Here is a 5,704-nt window from a genome sequence, read left to right as displayed (position 1 = left end):
ATCACTTGTGTTCTCTCATCACTCGGATTGGCCTTTTTCACCGTCTGAGAGCGACAAGTGAAAATGTGCTTGAAAAGACCCCAATGAGGCCGACAACCCAAGAAATTCTCGCACAAAGACACGAAAGTAGCGAGATACACGATGGTGTTGGGTGTGAAGTGGTGGAGTTGCACCCCAAAGAAATCCAGAAATCCCCGAAAGAAAGGGTGAGGTGGCAAAGAAAACCCGCGGTCAACATGAGTGGCGAAGAGAACGACCTCACCCTCCTCAGGCTGTGGCTCAGACTCCTTTCCTGAGAGCCGCGCCGATCCATGGGGGATCAGTCGTCCATTGGCCAGGTCGTCAAGATCCGCTTGACGAATCGTCGAGCGGATCCAGTAACCCTGGATCCAGCCCTGCGGCAGGCTGGCCCTCGACGAAGATCCACCCCGACTGGTCGCCCTTCCCTTCGCTTTCACCGTCGCCTTCTTCGCTTGCTCCAGGGCCGCCGTCTTCTCCTTCACCATCATCGCCGGCAGGACACGCACAAAGCAGCGGCACTGAGATGGAGGCGAATGCAGATAAGTTTGAGGAGGAGGGGAGAAAATGAGAGCGCACTGTTCAAAAAAACCCCGTCCGGGGCCTTATATGAGGTTCCTTCCGAGTGACTGACTGGTAGGCCCGGGCGATCCTGTCAAATCCCACAACAGTCGCGCGCGTGATACGTGGCGAAAAAGGCGACACGGAGATCGAGGCGTCCCTGCCTTATCCCATCCGATTACTGCGGCTTCCTCCGCCTCACTCGCTTCCCGAAATTCGAATCCAGCTAAATCCACGCGCCACAGAGCAAATCGTCAGACAGAAGATTTCCTCCACCCTGTCATTCGGAGTTCTCCAAGTAAAGAAATTCACTCGACGGACACAAAGAATGGATCAAGGCGACTGAAAAAGAAGTTGAAGCCGTCTCCTAAGTTCATTGATCCAGAACAAGACATGCTCATCGCACGAAAAGTGGGTCGGAAGAGTTCTCAACTCCTTCCCCACTCAAAACTCGATCCATTCGGGGGCTACTGATGAAGCCATGTACCTAGGGTAGGGTCATGGACCTGTCCAAGATACCCTCCCCAAGGACATCTCTTGAAGAAACCACCTTTCAGACGACCAGGAAGGATTCCACTCGACGGACTTGAAGACACTCGACCATGAAGCCAACCACTCGACCGCCAGGAGATCTACAGTCAGTCTGCACACAAATGGTCGGTCATTAAGTAGCTTTTATGATCATCATAGCACTTTATGTGGGACGTTACCAGCAACTCCCGGTCTTAATGTACTTTAATCCCTGCATAACTGAGGGCTGGAGGGGTCTGGCGAACTCTATATAAGCCACCCCCTCCTCAGTGTAAAGGGTTCGCACCCCTGTAACTCATGCGCACATAATACAGTCGACCGCCTTCGGGCTCCGAGATGTAGGGCTGTTACTTCCTCCGAGAAGGGCCTGAACTCGTAAACATCTTGCGTATACAACTACTCCATAGCTAGGATCTTGCCTCTCCATTCCTACCCCCCTATCTTACTGTCAGAGTTAGAACCACGACACCAGCCTCAAGGGAGAATGAGGATTTCTTTATCATTGACTGATGTGTCCTCGAAGCAACAAAGCTATTTTATTTTGGGTAATTAGGCTGATGGCAATCGTTGAAGGTTGAAACTACTTTTGGTAATTAGGCGGCTGGCATGGTAGTTTAAGCCCGAAACAATGTTGGTGAATATTTTGGTAAATAGTTGCCCTAGGGCAGCACTACACAACCTGAAAAACTGCAGTTATGCACATGTTCTGTACTGAACTAGTGACTAATGTGTAAATCTTCTATATATGCTTGTGTACTAATTATGATATGCTAAGGTACATTATGCTTGTTCTGTTCTATGCGTGATGGGATGAATATGACGGCCTGATGGATGAATGTTGATGCTCTTTGCTCTGTACTAACTACTAAGTTTGAACATGTACAGCCGTGTGAGCTTGGTTGTCTACTTGTCTCGTATATGTGAACCTGTGATGGCCCAGCCCCTGATGGTTGAATGGTGAATTGCTGATGCTATTTACACTCAAGTTTGATCATGTACAAAATATTTACTCATCGAAATATGTAACCAGAACTTAAAAATTGTTGCCTTATTTTCAAATTCGCATCAACTTTGGTTATTTTGGTATGTATCGAAACCATACCGAAATATTTTGGTATATACCGAAACCGAACCTTATTTTATTTTCAAACCGTATTTACCGAAGTATAAATACCGTACAAACCGATAAACCGTATTTACCGAACCATGTAAACCGAATAAACCGAACGCACAGAGTGAGTTCTAGCACACCTGTGCTAGAACTCACTCTGTGCGTTCGGTTTATTAAATACAGTTTATCGGTTTGTACGGTATTTATACTTCGGTAAATACGGTTTGAAAATAAAATAAGGTTCGGTTTCGGTATATACCAAAATATTTCGGTATGGTTTCGATACATACTAAAATAACCAAAGTTGACGCGAATTCGAAAATAAGGCAACAATTTTTAAGTTCTGGTTACATATTTCGATGAGTAAATATTTTGTACATGATCAAACTTGAGTGTAAATAGCATCAGCAATTCACCATTCAACCATCAGGGGCAGGGCCATCACAGGTTCACATATACGAGACAAGTAGACAACCAAGCTCACACGGCTGTACATGTTCAAACTTAGTAGTTAGTATAGAGCAAAGAGCATCAACATTCATCCATCAGGGCCGTCATATTCATCACATCACGCATAGAACAGAACAAGCATAGTGTACCTTAGCATATCATAATTAGTACACAAGCATATATAGAAGATTTACACATTAGTCACTAGTTCAGTACAGAACATGTGCATAACTGCAGTTTTTCAGGTTGTGTAGTGCTGCCCTAGGGCAACTATTTACCAAAATATTCACCAACATTGTTTCAGGCTTAAACTACCATACCAGCCGCCTAATTACCAAAAGTAGTTTCAACCTTCAACGATTGCCATCAGCCTAATTACCCAAAATAAAATAGCTTTGTTGCTTCGAGGACACATCAGTCAATGATAAAGAGATCCTCATCTCCCTTGAGGCTGGGAGATCTAGAACCCCTACATGAAAATCACAATATAATGGTTAGTACTCAGTAATAGCAAGGTGTGCTTCATGGTTTATGCGTATAATTAGTAGCTTCTTCTAGTTTAGACAACTCCTCTAGATCAGCCTCAATGTTGATATGCTTACAACGAAGCCAATCTTGTGTACAAATCAAGGCTTGGAGTGTCATCGGAGTCAAGGAGCTTCGAAAGCCATCAAGAATACGCCCACTAGTACTAAAAGCTGATTCGGAAGCAACGGTTGAAATAGGAATTCCTAATATGTCGCGAGCCATTCTTGAAAGAACATGAAAGCGCAATGAGTTGTCTTTCACCAATTGAGAACCTTGAATTGAGGACTATTTTCTTCTACATCTTCATCTAAGTACTTGTCTAATTCACTTCTACGACTACCATCACCAGTAGTTAGCTTCATCCTCTTGTCGTATAAATCTCTCATAAGCATGGGATCTGATTGTGGTGTTGAACTCTCACTAGCACAATCACTAGATGCAGGTTGTGGTGTTGATTCGTTCACGCCATATAATATTTTGTATTCACCGAAAAGTGACACAAATGCAGTGTGTGCAGAACTCCATATCGTGTTACCTTTACTTACCCCATATGTCCGCTGGATCGTATCCTTGAAGAAATCAGATTCCTTGGTCCTTGCATAGAAAGAGCAATCAAAGTTAGCATGCCATAACTCATAAGGGCAGGAGCTATATATTGAATTATAACAAGAATGAACAAATGAATATAAGATTTTTACCTAGGATCAAGAATAGCAGCAATAAATATATATTTGTTCATTTTCTCTGGATCGCCCCAATACTTATCATATTTGTCCTTCATCTTAACAGCCATGCTTTTGAACACTTCATCATCACCACATATCACACGTTCACTCCACTTATCTAGCAAGTAATTAATAGCAGAAACCTCTTCAAAGAATGTGTTGGACGTGATGTACTTAGTGCTAGAAACCTTATTTGTCAGCACAAAGAAGTGTTGGAGGAACAATTTGAACTCACTAGCATAAACCCAATCGTCATGAGTTGGAGGACCGGTTTCTCCTTCAACCCCAAGCAAATCTAACTCTTCCTTATAGGAGGGATCTTGAAGTCGAAGTTGATCAAATGCCCTCTCAAATGTCACTTTTGTCTCCAACATTAAAAATGTAGAGTTCCATCTAGTGCATACATCAAGAGAGAGGTGTCCTTTGCTAGTTACCTTGCTGATTGTGACACATTTTTTAAAGCTATTCATTCTTGCAGTTGAGCTTCTCACATACTTGACAACATTTCGAATGCGTTGAATAGGATGAGACATTATCTTCAACCCATCTTGAACCACAAGATTAACAATATGAGCCACACACCTCATGTGAAGATATAAACCTTTCGCAACAGCCCCACCCCGATTTTTTAGAGAACTCTTCATGTATTGTAAACAAGTATCATTTGATGATGCATTATCTACGGTAATACTGCACACTGTCTCAATCCGCCACTCAATCACTAACTTATCAAGTGCTTTCCAATAGCCTCCCCTTTGTGACTATCTACCAAGACAAAGCTAATGATTTTCTTGTTAAGTTTCCAGTCAATATCAACGTAATGGGCAGTAAGAACCATGTAATTTTGAAGTTTAGCGGAGGTCCAAGTGTCAGTTGTGAGGCTCACTGTTTGATGAGAATTCATGAAGTATTTTTTTAGCTTTTGTTTCTCTGCAGCATAGAGGCCCATAATATCTCTATAAATTGTAGTCCTAGATGGAATGTGGAATCTAGGACAAGCTTTCATCATAAAATACCTAAACCCTTCCTTCTCAGAGAAAATGAATGGCAACTCATACACAACAATCATCTGAGCAAAGGCTACCCTTACCTCTTCCTCATTGTATTGCCATGGAACTGGAATGGCAGTACTACCATCAGCACTAAGTTGGAACCTCAGTTCAGTCTGATTGGTCCGACTCCCTGACTTGATAATAGCATACTTCTTACAGATCTTAGCATGGTTGTTCATACTAGAAGTACCACTCCTCGATGAATGGACACCCACTGTCTGTCCACAATAGTTGCATGAAGCGCGGTCTGGCTCATTGGGAACCCTAGTGAAGTGGAGCCATATTGCTGCTCTTGAGGCTGCATGCTTCTTCACTTTCTTTCCAGTTTCAGTACAAGGATCCGGAGGAACCTCAAACATTTCGAACGGTTCACTGCTTGGTGGAAGGCTAGGACCTGATATGCCATGACTCGCAGCCATCTAATTATCTGAAGATGAACATAAAGTACAACACAACATCAATCAACAGACCAACACAGCATCAATCGTTCAATCCAACACACGAACACAACATTAATTGAGACTCGACCATCTAAATATCTGTCTCAGTGATTGATTTCCTTATTACCTGCGGGGATGGAGGCTGCAGCGAGGGGCCGAACTGTAGAATCACACAGGAGGGAGGAGCGGCGCTGGGGAGAGCCGGCGAGGGTACCGGAGGCAGGGATGAAGGCGAGAAGGCGTGGCGTTGAAGAAGATGTGCTGCTCGCGCCGCCGCTGGCCGCTGGA

At 43.7% G+C, this 5,704-nt stretch overlaps 1 long non-coding RNA gene across 1 annotated transcript; it reads right to left on the bottom strand.

The window, feature by feature from the left end:
* Window positions 1-3,743: 3,743 nt before the first annotated feature.
* On the bottom strand, window positions 3,744-5,683 carry LOC119289836. Its single transcript, XR_005141622.1, has 3 exons — window positions 5,544-5,683; window positions 3,898-5,403; window positions 3,744-3,793 (listed from the first exon to the last, which is right to left on the bottom strand). It is a non-coding gene; the product is annotated as an uncharacterized LOC119289836 (long non-coding RNA).
* Window positions 5,684-5,704: the final 21 nt, after the last annotated feature.

Source organism: Triticum dicoccoides, chromosome 4A, assembly GCF_002162155.2.
Source record: "Triticum dicoccoides isolate Atlit2015 ecotype Zavitan chromosome 4A, WEW_v2.0, whole genome shotgun sequence".
Lineage (NCBI taxonomy): Eukaryota > Viridiplantae > Streptophyta > Magnoliopsida > Poales > Poaceae > Triticum > Triticum dicoccoides.
This window is presented reverse-complemented; position numbering and strand designations above follow the sequence as displayed.